At 38.0% G+C, this 21,559-nt stretch overlaps 1 pseudogene; it reads left to right on the forward strand.

Annotated features, from left to right (window-relative positions):
• Nucleotides 1-4,333: 4,333 nt before the first annotated feature.
• LOC110571935 lies at nucleotides 4,334-4,752 on the forward strand (annotated as a pseudogene).
• The last annotated feature ends 16,807 nt before the right edge of the window (nucleotides 4,753-21,559 follow it).

Raw genomic sequence — 21,559 nt, forward strand, 5'->3', positions numbered from 1 at the left:
AAATCTTGAACTTTAGTAGTTTTAATATTGTGCCATTTTAAAACGTGAATGTATATTGTAGGTTAAGCAAACCAGTATTTTCAGTATAAGAAAAAGGACAGGAAAAAAAAAAAGGATAGAAATATAAAGTGAAAGAAGGGAGAAAAAATCTGCTAACTTCAAAATATCAACGTGAACTCAATTATTTTCAATTCCTAGCTCTGACCATGGAAAGAACTATAAAGCAATGGCCGCCTGTTGCAATAGCGCCCAGATCTTGGGTTTCTGAACATCCTGTTCCTCTAAAATAAACCAGGGCTTCTTGGAGAAAATACTGGCTCCAGGTCTTTAAAAAGTACAAGATGAAAGTGACATATTCCAATTAAAAATGAATGACACATTTAAAGCCTTCAAGGTCTTTAAAATCAAGAGGCATTTCCATCACCACCTTTCTCTAGCAATCTACTCCTATATAAGTTACTCCAGTTCATTTTCTGCCTCCTCCAAGTGCACTGGCTTTAGATTTACAATGCAGCAGTGTGGTCTTCTACCAGCAAGGTCACAGGAAATAAGATAAATACACAAAACTTTTATATGCTAGCAATGAACACATGGACACAAAAATTAAAAATACTATTTGTAACTGTCCCAAGAAAAATTAAATCCTTAATTTACAGGCCTTGTACAGGACTTACATGACAAAAACTAAAACATGCTGATAAAAGAAATCAAAGAAGAGGTAAACAAATGGAGAGATACACCATGTTCATGGATTGAAAGACAACACATGGGGCGCCTGGGTGGCTCAGTTGGTTAAGCAACTGCCTTCGGCTCAGGTCATGGTCCTAGAGTCCCTGGATCGAGTCCCGCATCGGGCTCCCTGCTCGGCGGGGAGCCTGCTTTGCCCTCTGACCCTACCCCCTCTCACGTGCTCTCTCTCATTCTCTAATAAATAAATAAAATCTTTAAAAAAAAAAAAGAAAAGAAAGACAACACAGTATAGGTATCAAATATCCCAAAATTGATCTAAGGATTTAATGCAATTCCTATCAAAGTTCCAGAAAGGTATTTTGTAGATACAGAGAACAGTATTCTAAAGTTTATATGGAAATACAAAGTAAAAATAGCTAAAACAATTTTGAAAAAAAAAAGGGAGAATAATCACTATCTGATTTTAAAACTTATTATTTAACTATAATTACCAAAGATTATATAATACTGGCTGATAACACCGATCAATGAAACAAAATAGAAAACCCAAAACAGACTCAAAAATGTAGCCCGACTGACTTCTGACAAGGTACAAAGCAATTCAATGGGAGGGGGAAAAAAGCCTTTCAAAAAATGGTGCTGAAGCAATTGGACAGCCACAGGTAGAAAAATGAACCTCGACCATACACAAAAATTACTCTAAATCAATCGTGGACTTGAAATGTGAAACAGAAAACTACAAAACTTTTAGGAGAAAGAAATATAGGAGAAAATCTTCAGGATCTACAGCTAGGCAACAAGTTCTTAGATTTGACACCAAAAGCATGATCCATAAAAGGAAAACGGATTAATGCAATTTCACCAAAATTAAACTTTTGCTCTACATAAGACACTGTTACAAGGATGAAAAGAGTCTACAGAGTGAGAGGAAATATTTGTAAACCACATGGCTGACAAAGCACTAGTATCTAAAATATATTAAGAACTCTCAAAAGCCAATAGTGAAAAACAAATTAGAAAATGGCAAGAGACATAGAGAGACATCTCCCCATAGAGGATCTCCAGATGAGAGCTAAGCAAATGAAAAGACGTTCAACATTAGATAAATACCAATTAAAATCCAAATGAAGTATCACTACACACCTATCAAAATGGCTAAAATAAAATGACAACACTAAATGCTGATGAGGATGTAGAGAACCTGGGTCATTCACACAATGTGTGTGACAATGCAAAATGGTACAGCCACCTCAGAAAAAGCTTCTCAAACATTAAACATTCCACTAAGATACAACCAACATTTATACCCATAAGCCCATTTTTATCACAGAAAAATCAATTTGCAAAATAACCTATACACAAATGTTTATAGCAGTCTTACGTGCCATAGCCAAAACATGGAAACAACCCAGATGTCCTTGATGGGTGAATCATTAAGCAAACTGGTACATCAATAGCATGGACTACACTCAACAATAAAAAAGAAACTAGCTATTGGTATACACAACAATCTGGATAAAACTCAAGAGAATTGGGGCGCCTGGGTGGCTCAGTCGTTAAGCGTCTGCCTTCAGCTCAGGTCATGATCCCAGGCTCCTGGGATCGAGCCCCGCATCGGGCTCCCTGCTCGGCGGGAAGCCTGCTTCTCCCTATCCCACTCCACCTGCTGCTTGTGTTCCCTCTCTCACTGTCTCTCTCTCTGTCAAATAAATAAAATCTTTAAAAAAAAAAAAAAACTCAAGAGAATTATGCTGAGTGGGAAAAAAAGGCAACCCCAAAGGCTACATTGCATATGACTCCCTTTATTTAATTCTTGAAGTGATAAAATTATAGAAATAAACTTATTAGTGGTTGCCAGCAGTGGTGTTGAGGGAAGCAGAAGGAAAACAGGTGTGGCTATAGAGGGTTAACCAGAAGAATCCTTTCATCGGAAATGTTCTGTATCTTGACTGTATCAATGTCAGTATCCTAGATATGCTCTATAGTTGTTAAGATGTTACCATTGCGAGAAACTTGGTTTAAAAAAAAGCAAAGGATCTCTCTGTATTATTTCTTACAACAGTAGATGAATCTACAATTATCTCAAAATTAAAATAATTTAAATGAATAAAAATTTTTAAATGAGGCATTACAAATGTTTATTTCCTAAAATTATCCAAGTTTTTCTTAGAAGTCTACTAAAATAAGCATGGAAAACTATGAAAGAAAGTATAACAAATAGTCCCAAAAGTACCTTTTAGATGGTACATGTAAATGTCTTCCAAGAAGAAAGCTGGTTTTATATTCATACAGTTCTCAATAAATGTTTTCCTTAATTATATGTTTCAATACTATTTCATATTGCAGAGTGTTAGCTTACAAAATAAATGCATACTTTTTATTTTCTAAAAATTAATGGATTTTAAATCTTGGGTATTCCTTCAGAAGTTGAAGTAAATTATACTTTAAAAAAACACTTTTAAACCTTAATATTCTAAAGAAACTTATAAAGATATCAGAAAATATGAAAAAATGGCATTTTCAGATACAGTAAACCCAAGAATAATTATGAATTTGGTGTTGTATAAATTTTCTGCTGCCATATATTTATATTCAAACACCATCACCAAAATCCTACTCAAATAAGGTAAGATTCAAGTGGGGTTAGATAAATCCTCTCCAACAGGAATCTTCAAAAAGACAGTTGGGAAAAGGTAAAGAAAGGTTGCAATTACACTCAGCTCACACACACATCTGTGTACTACACTGTGTGAAAATAGATTACACAAAGTCATAATCAGCAACCTAACGCCTCAGGGATATATAAGGTTCTCCCAGGGTTAATTTCATCCAGATTCTACAGTAAGAGTTATTTATCACAGTATAGTCCTCAGTTCAAAATGCTATTACAAGAACTAGGTCCCTTCACTCAGGAAAATTATTTTTCTTTCCTTCTTGCTCTAAAATTGCAATAATAAACCTTAAATCCTTTAGGTCTGAGAGGTTTGCAATAAAGTGTGGTACCAAGACATAACTCAATGTAGAGAAAATGAGGACTGCCATTGAAAAATTCATCTGCTCCAAGGTATAGATCGGGAATACTTAAGACAGGTTTTATAAAATGCCAGGTTGTACATATAGCTCACTTTCGTTAGCTATTACCAAGACAGCATTTTAAATAATCACCCTGTAAAGTTCACTAGTTATTTTGAAATTGACTGATATTAGAAACCTGCCCAGCTATACTGGTCAAGAACAATTATAATGTTCTACATAGGTTTTTCTCTAACAAATATGCAATAAAGACCTTATATACTTTGCATGATCAAAGGAGAACTCTGGCCAACAGTTCTAAAAAGCAGGCAGCCGCAGGGTAGTTTGTCAAGAAGCATAATTTGCTCTTACCCTATTTGAAACTGCTTATAGACATTTATAAATGGTTAAATAAGAGATAATCAAATTGTAAATTTAAATGGAGTGAATCAAAAGCAGGCAAAGGATGCACAGAGAAGGTGCAGGACATGAAGAAAAGATAAGAAAGTAACCCAAGGAAGGATGAGACAAGACTAGGAAATTAAAATACAAACACGAGTTGGCTCCGCCCCCCTCATCGGTACCTCGCGAGATTTCGCGAAGGCCTCCCTTCTCCATCCGCGCTGCCGACATGCCATCCAGACTGAGGAAGACCCGGAAACTGAGGAAGACCCGTGTCGGCAAGCACCGGAAGTACCCCGGAGGCCGGGGTAACACTGGTGGCATGCATCACCACAGGATCAACTTCGACAAGTATCACACAGGTTACTTTGGAAAAGCTGGTATGAGACATTACCACTTAAAGAGGAACCAGAGCTTCTGCCCAACTGTCAACTGTGGATCGTGGTCAGTGAGCAGACACGGGTAAATGCCGCCAAAAACAAGACTGGAGCTGCTCCTATCACTGATGTGGTGCAATCGGGCTACTACAAAGTTTTGGGAAAGGGAAAACTCCCAAAACAGCCTGTCATCGTGAAGGCCAAATTCTTCAGTAGAAGAGCAGAGGAGAAGGTTAAGTGTGTCGGGGGCGCCTGCCTTCTAGTAGCTTGAAGCCACGGGGGGGGGGGGGGGGTGGTCATTAAATGCTAACAAGTGCTAAAAAATAAAATACAAACAAGAGAACACGGCAGTAGGTGGGACATAAAGTAGAATCAAAGAACAAGTAACACAGGTACTAAAGACAAATATTCTTACCATAAATGTTTAGAAAATTACTAATTTAATGGAGGTTTTTTAATTAAATAATTTTAATATAGAAACTACAGTGTCAGAGATATCTGATCATTTATTTTTTCTAAGACTTTGGGGCACCTGTGCGGCTCAGTCAGTTAAATGTCTGACTTGATTTCAGCTCAGGTCATGATCTCAGGGTGGTGAGATGGAGCCCCACATTGGGCTCTGCACTCAGTGTGGAGTCTGCTTGAGATTCTCTCTCTCCCTCTGTCTCTCCCCCTACTTGTGCAGGCTCTTTCTCTCTCAATAAAAATCTTAAAAAAAAAATTATCTTTTGATCATTAAATTTCTTAAAGCATCACTTTAAAATTCAACTGAAGTGGAAAGATGATAGACATGACCATCAACTCCCCATTTTGTTTCTTCAGCACATGTTATAAATGCCAACTGGAGGCTTTGCTATTCAAATGTATTGAGTTGCTCCTCCATGTTAAATACATCATATAACACATAGGCAGAACCATTTCCAAGGAAATTGCCCAAATCAACACCTCTCCCCATCCCCAGCGGGCTCACAATTTCCTAAGAGTATAGTCTTCCCCTTCCTCTGGGGCAGGAGGACTGCTAATGCAGGGGACTCTGACAGGATAAGAGCTTCTCTCCCACTGCTCCAGAATCAGGCAGGCCAGGTGGTTGGGAAAGCACACAGCATTGGGCCAGGGTTACAAAACTTGAGACAGTCAACCCAGCACTAGCTTGTCACATATTCTTGACATGTTTTAAAACATAAAGGAAAGAAAAGTGTGTTTCAACAGCAATCTTCGACATGCACTCTCTAATTTGCTCCAACATGCACACACGCGTGCGTGCACACATACAGTTAACATCACAGGCCTAGTGTTTGAATAGGCTACCCCAGAGCTACATGTTTGCGTAATAGTGTTCCTGTAAAGTCTCCTTGCTTTAAAATACCTATTATCTTCTGCACTGGGCTGATAAGAATCAACCCCAGCCTTCACTGCAATTTAGGTAACCCAGGAGCTTCCTTCACTCAATAGACAAATTGTATACTGAGCATCTCCTTAGGCAGGTACTCCACAGAGACTAGAGAAAAATATAATGGTGAACAAAACTAACTTGACCCCTACCCTCTTGAAGTTTACATCCTAACACTAAAGAAGCAAACTAACAGAAATGGTTGAATGTTAAACTGTGCTCCCTCCCGTCTAGGAATGCTGAAGGCCACAAAAGAGGAAGGAACACTTCTCCTCCTGCCCCTGATGTCATGCGGCTTGCAAAGAAAACAAACAGCAGAATGGCAGAACCAGATGTAAAATGGAGAAAGTGTTATTATATTTTGCTTATAAAATTCCTTCGTGAAAGTGTCTATTGCTATAAATGAGGACAAAACCCCCAGGGGCAAGGCAAAAGCCTCAAAATTCACTCAGCCGAACAAAGAGCCTTCCTCAATTTGTCCTAAGACCCTAAGGGTCATGGCTACAGTATGAATTCCTACCTCCAAGGCTTAATTACTGAATATTATTCCTTTTTAGAGTGACCTCCAGAATGTCCTGAAGCCCCCAAAGAGTTCCACAAAGCCTAAAGATACTGTCTTGAAATTGCTCAACTCTTGAAGTAAGGTTGTAAACTCAAAAGTGAGGGCAGGCACTGCTCTGGAATTGGCATGTCTGCTCAGGCATTCTCACACTATTCCTAACAGCGAGCCCCCAAGTCCCCTGGACTATAATGTCAGCAGCACTAAGAGACCACGTGGTAATCCTGTTCTGAGAACAGACATTTTACAGAAGGTATTCTGTATGTTTTATTTGAATGTCCTGGCCAGATGCAAAATGAACTCAGCACAGGCAGGCAAAAAAATAATAAATTTTAAAATTACAAACTAAAAGCCTAGACTCTGATTCTTTTAACAACAGTAGCCTAACAGTATAGCTCCTAACGTGTCACCTTCCTTAAGGTATCATTCGTACTTCTTAATTCTACATGGAAAAATCACCACATAGCGGGCGAGCGAGCATGTCCGCACCATGCAAGTGAGTAGCCCAGGAGTGGAAGGCCCCTACCTTTGTAGGAACCAGATTCCTAGAGTGGTGGCAGGGCACAGTCCCTGGCTGTGCTCCCTCTATGTGCTGCGTTCTTCTCAAGAGCTCTCCCTCAGAGCCAGGAAGCAGGCCACTTGGCAGCCCAAAGACAAGCAGCAATCCAAGAAAAAAAGGCAGTCTTTCCTTGGTACTCCTGTGGAAAAGTACCAAATGGGAAGCCAAATGACCTGGTTGCTCACATGCCCATCCCTTGAACTAAGTGTGTCTCCACGATGAGTTCCATGCTGGGGGCGGGGGGGGGGGGGGGAGGTAAACAGGAGAGGCACAGTAACCTTCAGCTTCCACCAAACCGCTGCACTCAGGCATGTGCACACGGTATGGGATGAAGGTGGGGTTTGCAAAAAAGAACCAGAATATAGAAGAAAAACAATCCTAGACAGAAAGCTATAGATGCCACAGCTCACTAATTTTTCAACTTTTCATTTTTACAAAAGCCAGCCTTTCTTGAAATCTTACACTGTTATACAGAGGCAAATAAGTAAGAGCAGAGCTGGCAAGGTAAGAGGAACAATGTCTACCCCCAACACACATATCCCTACCTGTATTCCTTACCCCCAAAGTGATACCTCAGGAAACTCTAACTCTGGAGCTCTGAGGATCAGTCTGAAAACCAGGCTCTAATTTAGAGACTTCTGGGGGAAAGCTGCACTAACCTTCCAAACCAAGCCTTAGAAATGAGTGTACCATATTCTTATCTATAACAATCATTATTTGATCCTTATTTGCAACTGCAAAGAAAACCTTAATAGTTAAAATATTTAAAGCTTTTATTAAATGCTTAAAATCCATCACATTCTGGCTCCATCTAGAATGAATTTTTATTTACTGTAGTGCAAGTACATATAAAGGTCTCAGAAACCAAGTCCTCCAGGGGACGACTGCCAATTGGTTTAATTTTCAAAATCAGTATCAATGCTCAGAGCTGCTACCACCTTCAATCCTACAGAAAATTCTAGGTGCATAGTAATTCCAGACAACACTTAATTCTATTTTGAGATGGTTTTTATAGAAAAACTTTTTTTATGAGTCATACCTTAACTTAGGCTGTAAGCTTGAAAGAACATTTTAATGATTAGATAATTGTTCCAGCTAGCCTCCCTCATTAAAGTAACTGACTACTGAAAAAAATTGTCAAAAATCATCACTTCTACTACTTCAGCCAGAGATGAATGGGAAAGGCTTACACATCAGTCTACGAATGTTATTAATAAAGTTTTACTATGCTATGCTGCTTGTGTTACTCTACAGGTTTTTAAAGCAAATATAATTGAGAAATATACCTGACCATAACTCAGAGAGCATGAATGGGGAAGAAAAAATATGCTTAATCCCAAATCATAAATCCAATAGCAGAAAAAGTTCATGGTTTATCTTTCTGTTTTCAAGAAGATATAGTCATTGCAGAAGATATGCTCAGTGGTCACATAACAGTATGTGCACCTATCAGGACATCCTAAAATATGTTCCTAACTCTTTACTCATTAAAATCTATTTGCCTTTCTCTTCCATCCCTCAGGTCACAGCTATAGGATATCTAGACAATCTGAGCACTTGCACCATTAGTTTAAAAACTTGGTTCTGTGGGTTTGTTCGTTTCTGTATCATGTTCAAGTTAGAGTAAGAAAGAGAAGGGAAGGGAAGAAAGATGGATGGAGACAGAGGCAGCAAGAAAAAGAGAAGAGGAAAAAGCCTGATAAACAGGCAAAGCAAGAGAAAAAGACACAGAAACAAAATGTCACATTCCCTACAACCATGAGTATCAGCGTGTACATCAACAGGAGTGTCCAGAGTCTCTAAAATATTAAATTCGGATATAAACACAGGATTTCAAGAAATTAGAGAGATACTTAAAAAGATTAATGTGGCCAAGCAGGTATTTTTCTGATGAGCTCAGATTTTCAAAAGAAATGTTGAAAAGACATCATGTGTATAAAAGAATGGCAAATTACTGACACTAAAATTAGCATCAGGAAACAATCTCAGAATAATATGAGGTTTTCAAAAAATGAAAAAAGTTTCTTTTAATTATATTACATTGTAACAAATAATTTTAGCAAACACATAACTCTACACCTACTGGTTTAGTCAAAGAAAATAATCTTCAGAATCCATACAGAAAACTAAACATGAGAAACAGGAAACTAAAATCCAAAGATTGGTGAAAACAATGAAGGAGTGAATCTCATACTCTAAATTGCAGCCTCCTAACTTGTTTAAATCAAAACACAGGAATTTGAGGATAAGCTCATGGAATACCTGCCTTAATCTTTACAGAAACCATAACACACTCAAGGGCCTCTGGGAGCCAGCAGTGTCCCACACTTCTTGATCTTTGTGATGATCACACAGGTGTTTTACACTTGGTTGAAATGTGCATCTGCTTTATGCACTTTATTTGTGCTGTATTTTACCAAAAAAAAAGACTAAACAACTTAAGAGGTACAGATGACTTGAGGAAGGCAATGCATTTCCAACCTACAGACAGACCAGCTGTGAGCCCCTGGAAGATCCTCAGACCATGAAGACTTACACAACCTAATGAAACTGACATGGGGAGCCTTATTCTACGAGGTCATGAACCCCCTCTTTCAGCAGTGTTCCTTATCAGGAAGCACAGTCCGTAAGAGCTATGTGGTATTCCACCCCCACAGTGCAGACCTCATGGTAAGGGGACAGGAGGGCAGGATGGAAGGATGTCATGAATGCTGGGACAACTGTGTGATTTCTAACTTTGCAGAACCAGCTATAAGGAGAATTACCAGATAAATACCCTCTAGAGGACAAGTCTGGGAATGTGCTGCAAAGGTCTATGCCCTGCCCTCTCAACCTGGGAAGGTAAGAATATGGAAAGCATAAAAGAGCAGATTTAATGGATAATGAATCTGGGCATGATAGATAAATTTAATTCAGGGGACAGTTTCCGAAATTTCATTAAAACACAGATAGTAAGGATGGGTGCCTAAATGAATGAACTTGTGGGTAGGTGGGTAGGAAATTCAGAGTGTTCCCACTACAGCTTCCATTTCTCCTGTGAAAGGCACCTGTGGAGAGAGAAGAACAGGGAAGCGCATGGATGCAGAGAGCAGAAGAGAAGCCTGACTGGAAACAGTGGTTGTATTGAAACTTAAATTTACAAATGACAAACAGTACATTTTCAACAAAAGAGATCTGTATTTTAAAAGTAATTCCATTATCTATGTGAATGACAACTCATTTTTAACAGACTTTTAGTGCTAATTTCAGAGAATATTCATGATCAAGTTTTAGATACGAGTTATTCTGAAATCTTCAGTTACTTTAAAAAAAAAAAAACCTTGCTGCATATCAATATATCAATGAAATTATCACCTAACATGACTAAAAAACAAACAGATGTGGCCAAATAGGTCCATTCCAGTTTAGTCAAAGAAAATGAGACAATAAATGAAGACTTGTTTCCAATCATATGATTAGAAAGTAGACACTTCAACATACAGACAGTTCCTGACTTAACGATGGCTCACCTTAGGATTTTTCACCTTTACGATGGTGCAAAAACCATACGTGTTCAGTAGAAACCATACTTCAAATTTTGAACTTTGTTCTTTTCCCGGGCTACCACGAGCAGTGTCATACTCTCGTGATGCTGGGCAGCAGTGAGCCATAGCTCCCAGTCAGCGGTCCCATGATGAGCGTAACCAATGCACTTACAACCATCCTGCACCCACACAACCATTTTTCACTTTCAGCACAGTGTCCAATGAATTACATGATATATTCAGCCCTTTATTATAAAACTGGCTTTGTGTTAAATGTTTTTGCCCAACTATAGGCTAACTCAAGTGTTCTGAGCACAACTGAGGTAGGCTAGGCTGAGATATGATGTTTGGTAGGTGTATTAAATACACTTTTGACTTAATGATATTTTTAACTTACATGGTCTTATTGGGAAGTAAGCCCACCATAAAGCAAGGAAGATCTGTACATTAAGTGTTGTCTGGTGGATTATTTTTAAGCACAGCAGTGAGAATTCTTTAACATAGTTTAGTCCAGTAGTTTTCTTATTTAACTTTGCTTCATTTTATTTCATTTTGAGATATTTAAGCACAGCATAGTCAATCATATTTTGCCCTTATCCTTCAGGATATGTTTTTAATAAGGGCAAGGGTTAATGCCTGAGCTAGCAGGGCTATTTAAACAGTCTACTCCAGACTTATAAAGTCACTATGAATTCCCGATGAAATGTAATTAACTGTATGTGATTTAATAAATGTGTGACTTTGATATACATGAAAAAAATACAGACTGATCATCTGAATTTTTTTCAGCTGTTAAAGTATTAAATGACTAAAAATGTTCTTGCAAATGAAATATGAAGACTGTTAAATTTAACATTTATGATGTTTCTTTTATCAACATTTTTCGCAGAAAATTTCTAGACTGATCGTAAGTACCAATGAAAAACAGCATTTCAAAAACCACTTTTCCATGTTCAACTTTCCAGACATAAACATAAGGCCTAAAATAAAGTCATATTATCCTGATTTGTCCACAGCCCTGGTTTTTTGCCTGCCTTACAAAATAATCTGAATCTTGGTAAAATGGACAGTGGTCTAAAATGTTGATTCGGAACCCAGTTCAACCATGAAATGTGTTATCTGGAAAAGTTGGTCAATCTCACTTAGGTCTGGTTTCCCAGCTCCAACCTCAAGGAATCATGACAGGGACCACATGAGGTGCCCTATGGAAAGCACACCGCAAGCAGGCTGACACAATGGACGTGCCCAAGTATGTCAGACTGCTTCTATTCACCATTTGTATGGAATCCACTCTGAACAGTCCTTCACCCAAAAACGATAAACACAACCCCTATGGCTATGATTCTCATGGTCTCTGTGCATTAATCTAGTTATTGTGGTTTCTGTTCATGACAGAGTGGAAGTATCATCATTTTAACAGGTCTAGGGGTTGCCCACCCCACTGGGCATTCAGAAAGACATTTTTGGGATGAACCATCAAGGAAACTACACACAGGGCACAACGAGTAAGAGCTAAACATTTTTTGAATTTTACACAGAGTAGAAACATAGGATATGGGTTAATAACAAGAAGTATGAAAATAACTTTTTCTAAAAGTTATTGTGTGTTAATTTTTTGTAAGTTATGCTTATTTAAAAAAACAGGAGTCCTTGTCCATATATTTTATAAATCCAAATATGGACTAAGTTTATGTGAACTTTTATTCTAAATGCCATCAAGTTTCAAAATAATGCTAAAATGAAAGATATTCATTAAAACTTGTAAATAGTGACCCAGGATTAAGTAAGGTGCTGTAAGATAAGTAAAAACGGGTCTAATCTACTTAATAGTTGAGTTTTTCTATGCTGTCATATCCAGCCTCTACTCAAAAAAGGTACCAATGACAAGAAGAGATAACAAGTTAGAGAAACTGCCTGAGGAAAAGAAACTATAAATTGGGATAATGTGGAAAATTTTTAAAAAAACTAATGAGCCAATGGGACATGACCACCAGAAACACATTTACCTGACATTTAACATACCTTTCTATGCTTTGTTTTTCCTCAAGACAGAGCCTTTCTACTCCAACAAACTCTTCCCATATATAGCGTGTTCCTGCATCCGTGACATGACAAATTATTTCTTCAACCTGGTGTCTGCTCTGCTTTAGATTCTCACTCTTTAAAACTGTAGGCCTGAATTCATTTCCTTACTAGAAGCTGGGAATGACTGAATCTTTTTGAAAAGGAAAGAGAAAGGGACCGGGGAGGTGGGGGAGTAAATTTCTCTAGATCACCAACAATCAGTAGTAACAAAGTCTCCTTTCTTTTCCTCAGAAATAGAAATGAAAGGGGTGGTTAAATCCCAAACCTGTGCATGTGTGAGGGCCTAAAGTTGCCTCTGTTACCATTATTTAAATACAGAAGTAAAAATAATCTACTTCAACCTGTCTGGGCCTCAAATTCTCTTAAGCAGCTAGACCAAGGTCACATTATAGGCTCAGCTGGTCTTCCAGCTCTAGGTAAATAAAAAGAGGGGTCACAGACCGTGAACTAAAACCAGCATATAAATGTTCTATTTCTAATAAATCCACAGACTTCCTGGTCATGGCACACCCTCTTGCCACCAGCAGGAGTTTTTCCCCATTTAGCTCACAGACTTACTTTCCTAATCCAACTTAGATGATCATTAACCTCCAAGGAAAAGAAAATTTTCAAAAATACTGGAGATCTCTGGAATACAGAAGTATCAAATACTTGGACATTAAGAAAAATACACCCAAATGACACTTTTTTTTTTTAAAGCCAAATGACACTTTTTAGGTACCACCTTCAGCAGCGCAGTGATTTTTTTTTTTTTTTTTTTTGGTTTTTAAATGACAATTTTTCAGCCTTCTGGTACTTTTACGTAACTATTAATTTATAAGGCGTTTGTAAGTATATTTCTTAATTTTTAGACATATGGGGATTTTCCTGTTATCTTTTGATTATTGAGTCTTTGCATAATTCCACCATAGTTAGGGAACATACTCTACAGGATTTCAAACATTTGCTGAGACTTGCTTTACAGTCTACACATAACCAATGTCAAATGTTCCATATATGCTTGAAAAAAAATGGGTTATACAGGAAGCGTAAGTAATGTTCTATGTATCTCTATTAGGTCAAACTTGTTATTCAGGCTTTTTTTTTTTTTTTTTTTAAAGATTTTTATTTATTTATCTGAGAGAGAGAATGGGAGACAGAGAGCATGAGAGGGAAGAGGGTCAGAGGGATAAGCAGACCCCCCCGCTGAGCAGGGAGCCTGATGTGGGACTCGATCCCGGGACTCCAGGATCATGACCTGAGCCGAAGGCAGTCGCTTAACCAACTGAGCCACCCAGGCGCCCTGTTATTCAGGCTCTTTAAATCACCTACATCCTTCTGAATTTTCTGTCTGCTAGGCCTATCAATTATTCAGAGGGGGGTATTAAGTTCCCACAGGTGTGTGAATTTGGCTATTTTCCTGTCTGTCGATCTTGCTTATATAATTCACACCTATGTCACTGGGTACGTAAGTTTTTATACCTGATGAACTGAACAGTTTACCATCGTGTAGAGATTTTCTTCATCTCTACTAATGCCTTTTACCTTAATGTCTCTTTTGTCTCTTATCAATATAGTTACACCAGCTTTCTTTTGATTAGAATAACCCTGAAATATAATTTTCCATTTCTTTCTGTATCCTTTAGATATGCTTCTTGTAAACCTAGCATCTCCTTGGATTTGGGTTATTTCACCCAATCTGACAAACCGCTTTTTAACTGAATCATCTAGTCTCCTTACATTTATTGTAATTACTAACACCTGAATTTATGTTGTTTTTCCTGCCTCTTCTTTTTTTCTTTGTAGAAGACAATGGTGCTAAGGTCTCCATTTTTTTCTCCTTTTCCCCCTTGTATTCCTTTTGAGTAATGACAATAAATTATTAGGTAAATAAAATGATTCATCAATTTTTATTCTTATATGCTTGTTTTCTCACTGAGATAGGGTAATGTTTAACTTTCCTAGTTAATAAATTCTCATGCTTTTCGCTGATAGCAAAGCACAGGACATAAAATCTTCATGAAATTTTGCTACAACTACCATCTGGTTTTTAAGATTAACCAATCCATGAAAGTACAAGGCTACCCCATTAAAAATGATGGCAGGAGACTCTTAGAATAACTGCCATTTAGACAGTTACCAAGCAGCTTTCAAATTTGTTTTTATTCTTCTAGTTTTATCCATTGAAACTTAGGTATAGCAGCACAAAATAGAGATCTATGTATCGGACATTATTGATCCTTGCAGCAACCAGATTACATTAATTGTGTTTACTCTATCAATTCTTTTAACATCAAGCCCAAAATAAAAACCATCTGAAGCCAAATTCCTCAGAAACAAAACTTTTTTCACTTTTAATGGGGGAAAAACGGATTATTATAATTGTCTAATTTTTTAAAGTTTCAAGCCAACTTCCAGATGCATGATTAACTGTAATAAGTGAATAAACAGGTACAAAGTTTAGCATATGAAATGGAGCAAAATTGACATGTTTGGCAACTATAGACGTAAAAGCTGAAGGCGCCTGGGTGGCTCAGTTGGTTAAGCGACTGCCTTCGACTCAGGTCATGATCCTGGAGTCCCTGGATCGAGTCCCACATCGGGCTCCCTGCTCAGCAGGGAGTCTGCTGCTCCCTCTGACCCTCCCCCCTCTCATGTGCTCTCTCTCATTCTCTCTCTCTCAAATAAATAAATAAAATCTTTAAAAAAGAAGTAAAAGCTGAGGGACGCCTGGGTGGCTCATCCAATTAAGTGTCTGCCTTCAGCTCAGGTCATGATCCCAGGGTCCTGGGATCAAGTCCCAGGTCAGGCTCCTTGCTTAGCAGGGAGCCTGCTTCTCCCTCTGCCTGCTGCTCTCCCTGCTTGTGCTTTCTCTTTTTCTCTCCCTTTCTCTGAAAAATAAAAAGAAATATTAAAAAAAAAAAAGAAGTAAAAGCTGAGACATCACTAGGAAAAGGCTAGCTGGCCATAGCCAAATGCCACACATAGCAGCAGTCCAGGATAAGATCCTCAGTCTTACGGCCCAGAGATCTTTTCACGATTCTAGAGTTGATCAGACTCAGGAAAAACACCTCAAACAGGCCAAACTTAAAGGCAGTCAATTACATAAAGCAAAAGGACATTTTACCAATATTACTAGTCATTTACAAGAAAATGAAAAACTGTCAAAAAGACTGAACACTGAATACTTTTTAAGATTTTATTTGAGAGTGAGAGAGAGCACGGGGGGAGGGGCAGAGGGAGAGGGACAAGCAGACTCCCCACTAAGCATGGAACCCAACACGGGGCTTGATCCCAGGATCCCAAGATCATGACCTGAGCCAAAGTCAGATACTTAACTGACTGAGCAACCCAGGCGCCCCTGAACACTGAATACCTCCGATCACTGTAATCTGTCTTCATAGGTGAACTACAGTGGAGAACAAGTAATATCAAATGAGCACACAGTAGATTGGAATCCTGACAAAGGGAGTTATTTATGGGTTTTAGACGTTTGTGGTATCATGTTGTATGCATTCCACTATGAAAATATGCCTGCCCTAGGATACCATCTCCAATAAATCACTGTCTTCAACAGATAATGCTCAGACAGACACAAAAAATTTTTTTGAGCTCACTGTCAAGTGACTTTTTCCACTGTGGCATATTCATCCTGTCATTGTTTTTAGATTATGTCATTTGCTGGTCGGGGGCGGGGGGGGATGTCTCTCACTCCTTCACTTTGATCCATTATATACTAACTGACTCAAAATAAGTCACCCCTTCCAAACCAAACTTACTGTTACTGGGGCACCTCACCCACACACCACCAACAGCATGAACATTCATTATGGTACTTCATAAAAAGATGGCATAAACATGGGATATATAAAGGCCCCAAGTAGAACTTTATCCTCCTTTTACTACTTCATCAACAGTCCAACAATGCCCAAGAAGTAAACCCCTTAGATCTGCCATCCAGGATGCTATCTCAATGTACATGTGGCTCTGGGCCCAAAAGGGAGGTTTAACTCCACAGACTACTTGCCCATATTCCTAACTCTTAGTCCTCCATCTGCCTCCACATAGCTGGTCCCTATTAGAGAAACACCAGGGCAACTAACTCCTTTCTGGACATCCTAGTCACCCTCAGGTCCAAGAGTCAAGGAGAAATCCATCTTATAAACCACAGTTCTTCCCACCACTCTCTCCCCAGCCTATTCTACCCTCCAGCCTGAAGAGCTGGCCTCTTTTTCAGATGAGGGACTCCAAGAATGACTTTCCCATTAGGTAATAGTGAGCCATAGTCTAATAAGGGTAAGACCCTGCTCTTATCACAAAACCACAGTCCTCATAATGTCAAAGTCATACACCTACATACATGATGCTTTTTTTCTTTAAAACTGCAACCATAGGGCAGCTGAAGGCAATGGAAGACTGAGGAAGAAGACAGCAAAAGCAGGAAGAAAAGAGGATATAGAAGGGAAATGAACAAAATGCCAAAACTAAAGTTCACTTCCAAGATACTGCTGCCTACGGTGTAAAAAGGAGGAGGAGGAGCAAGCTAGCCACATAAACTCTCTGCTGACACATATAAAACTGTGAGGAGTACCTTCCAGAGATAGGACAGAACCTAACAACATAAGAAATAAGGAGTGTCACAATATTTTATATGGTAAGTGGCTTATTACATCTGCAACTTAAAACTGGAACTCTACAGATAAACCTTCTGTAATGAATAATATAGCAAAGCTATCCTCTATTCAGTGTTTGCTACTATGTCCTAGACACAGTACTTGGTACTCTTTATCCCCTACTTCATTTGATCTGCTCTAAAAGTCATACTGATAAATAATAAAAATAGCTCACACTAAGTTGTTATGAATCAAGAGTTTAATTAAGCGTAAGGTCACATAGCTATCAAGTAGTGAAACCAGGAAATGAACCCAAGTTTTTGGGCATAACCCAAATGCACTAAGTGATTAACCCACTGTTCCATGTTGTCTCTGATGTAAGCATCATCCCCACTTCAGAGAGGAGAAAAATACAGAGAGGTTAATCTACCAAGGTCTCATAAAAGTACAGGGCTGAGCTGGGATTTGAACCTGCTTCATCTTCACTATTAAAATAACACCACTTCTCTCACCTAAATGTTACATGTTTACATTTTTTATGAAACAGGATTCTCTGACTTAAGCTCAATCTCCATTTGTTTTTCAAAGGTTCAAATCTACTTTCCAAAGGGAAAAAAAAATCCATAGTGTGTAAGTGACTAGATACTAAGCTACACTCTAATGCATAAATTATTCCCTGGGAATTAATAAAGTACTTAAGAAACTTGTATTAACTCTTTCAGGCCACAGGGGTATCATTCAGTGAACTGTATTCTTAATTTACTAAAATGGTACCCGAGAGGTTCAGAAGCACATAACTTCCTCTGAGGGCATGGGGAGAAAAAACTTGTAAAACCACTTAGGAATATAAACTAAATTCAGAACACAATTAAAAACCAAGCTATAGGGAAATACTGTTCTAGTGGATTAGCCCCTGGCCTCAAGAATTTGGCAGAAATGAAACTAAAGGGAAGTTGGAAGTATCTAGGTCTTCTGGATAGGAAACCACCTCGTAAGAGTATTTGGACCCAATGGTTAGGGTGTAGACTTGATTGATTCATCAGAAAGCAGAGAAAAATTTATTTTGCTCCTGCTTCATCAAGAACTTTTGGCAGAGACAGCAGGAGCAGTGGCTTTAGGAAAAGTCTCCAGGTTTTCAATTGGTACCACGACCTTCCCATTCTCTCTTTGCTGATAGTTCTAACCTATCAGTCTATCTTCCAAGAATACTCCTCCTCCTCACTGCCTTGTGGTGATAGTACATCTGTACTCACAACCCTCATGCGATCTAAACCTCACTGTATGTACTGTATACTCAAGACAATGTAAACACTACTAATGCCAAATGAAATATGCTCTTTAACCTACAAAGCTATTGCTCCACATACTAGAAAATATCAGAAGATTTATGTCAACTGTTGTCAGTGGTACAAACTGCTGTAAGAAAAGCAAGAACTTAAAAAAATCACTTCTGGTTTGTGCAAATGGAGACGAATTTCTTGGAGCAAGTGGCATCTAAGCAGGGTCTCTAAGGGCAAGGACAACTTTAAATAATAGGCTAACACCTAGATGCAGGAAAGAAAAGAAAGGAAAAAATTAACATGAGCAAATGAACAGGAGTGAAGACATTAAATCTTTCAGGAAGCAGCAAGTAAGGAATCTCACTGCAGGCTCTGGTGTCTAAAGTAAAACTTTCAATTTCCTTACTAAAGAGGAGCAAAAAATTCTCTCAGCTTCACTGATAACTTTTCCTATATGTCTCCCTGGCTTTCTTCTTACTGATTCTGATGTTTTTATCTCCTTTGATATTTTTGCCATATCGATTCAAATAAAGATACAACTAGCCATACTTATTATGGTGTAATTGTTCTTTTCCAGCATTTTTTTTTTTAGATTCCTTTTTCTTAAAATACTCTTACTTCAATAATATTGCTGTCCTTATAGGATCAATGCTTTAAAATCTCCTTATTGAATGACATGAGTACTGACATAAATACTCAAGAGGCCACATTCCACCTGGCCCTGGGAAGCCTAGTGTTTCACCTAATCATTAAGAGGGTTTATCTTCCAGAAATCCAGGCCTCTGGCATCCCTGAAGACCTACAAAAAATAATCTAGAAGTGCAACACTTCTTCCAATGGTGGTGGTGAGAGGGCAGCTGAAGGGTGGGGAATGAATCTTTAGATTTTACTAAGCTGAACAGTTTGGCTCCACTTTCCAGAATAAGATCCTATACTGTCCTACATAACCAAAAGCCTACTTAAGTGACCTTCCCAAAGCAACAGTTTGTCCTCAAAGGTGACCTCGGATTCAATCTCTAGAAACACAAGAAAACTTATACAAATTTTAAAAATAGTAATAGTAAGGTTAATTGGGTCAGTAATCAAAAACTTCCCAACAAACAGAAGTCCAGTACCAGATGGCTTCTCTGATGAATTCTACCAAACATTTAAAAAAAAGAACTAATCTTAATCTTTCTCAAACTCTTGCAAAAAAACATAAGAGAAAGGAATACTGGCAAATTCTTTATGTTAAGGCCAGCATTACCCTGATACCAAAACCAGACAGACACTAAAAGAAAATAAAATTACAGGGCCAATATCCTTATTGAACATAGATGCAAAAATCCTAAGCAAAAATATGAGCAAAGCAAATTCCAACAATCCATTAGAAGGATCATACATACACTATGATCAAGGAGGATTTACTCCAGCAATGCAAGAATGGTTCAACATCCACAAATCAATGTCATACACACTAACAAAATATAGAATAAAAATCATAGGATCATCTCAATAGATGCAGAAAAATCATTTTACAAAATTCAACATTCATTTAGGATAAAAATTCTCACTAATGTGGGTATAGAGGGAATGTACCTCAACATAATAAAGGCCATATAGCACAAGCCCATAGCTAACATTACACTCAGTGGTGAAAAACTGAAGGCTCTTCCTCTAAGGTCAGGAACAAGACAAGGATGCTGCTCACTCTTGCCACTTTTATTCAACATAATATTGGAAGTCCTAGCCAGAGCAATTAAGCAAGAAAAAGAAATAAAAGGCATCCAAATCAGAAAGAAGTAAAACTGTCTCTATTTGCAGATGACATATTCTATATAGAAAAACCTAAGACTCCACCAAAAACTTTTAGAATAAATTCAGTAAAGTGGATACAAAAGTCTATATAAAAATCTGTGGTGTTTCTATACACTAATAACTAGCAGAAACAGTAATTAAGAAAATAATCTCATTTACAATTGCTTGAAAAAGTATAAAATTCCTAGGAGTAAATCTAACCAAGAAAGTAAAAGACTGGTAGATTGTAAACTGTAAGACACTGATGAAAGAAACTGAACAAGACACAAATAACTGAAAAGATACTCCATGCTCAGAAATGGGACGAATGGAATTGTTAAAATGTCCATACTACCCAAAGCAATCTATAAAAGTCAATGCAATCCCTATCAAAATTCCAGTCACATTTTTCATAGAAATAAAGAATGCTAAAATTTATATGGAACCAAAAAAGTCCCTGGATAGCCAAAGCAATCCTCAAAAAGAACAAAGCTGGAGGCAGCACACTTGATTTCAAACTCTACTAAAAAGCTCTAGTAATCAGTACAATATGGTATCTGCATATAAACAGATGCATATAAAAAACATAAAAAAAATAAACAGATGCATAGATCAATGGAACAGAATAGAGAGCCCTGAAATAAACCCATGTATATATGGTCAATTCATTTACAACAAAGGAGCCAAGAATATACAGTGGAGAAAGGATAGTCTCTTCAACAAATGGTGCTGGGAAACCTGAACAGCCACATGTAGAAGAATGAAGTCAGACCACTTTCATATACCATTCACAGAAATTAACTCAATGGATTAAAGATCTGAACCTAAAACCTGAAACCATAAATCTCCTAGAAGAAAACATAGGTAGTAAGCTCCCTTAACATTGGTCTTGAAGGCGGGGTGGGGGAAATCGGAGGGGTAGACGAACCATGAGAGCCGACGGACTCTGAAAAACAAACAGGGTTCTAGAGGGGAGGGGGGTGGGGGGATGGGTGAGCCTTGTGATGGGTATTAAACAGGGCACGTTCTGCATGGAGCACTGGGTGTTATGCACAAACAATGAATCATAGAACACTACATCAAAAACTAATCATGTAATGTATGGTGATTAACATAATAAAAAAATAGGAACACACACACACACAAAAAAACACTGGTCTTGGCAATGATATTTTCATTTCTCACCAAAGCAAAGGCAACAAAAGCAACAACAATTGAGACTACATCAAAGTAAAAAGCTTCTGCACAGCAAAGGAAAACCATCAACAAAATGAAATAACAACCTATGAAATAGGAGAACATATTTATAAATC

Source organism: Neomonachus schauinslandi, chromosome 5 (genome assembly GCF_002201575.2).
Source record: "Neomonachus schauinslandi chromosome 5, ASM220157v2, whole genome shotgun sequence".
Classification (NCBI taxonomy): Eukaryota; Metazoa; Chordata; class Mammalia; order Carnivora; family Phocidae; genus Neomonachus; species Neomonachus schauinslandi.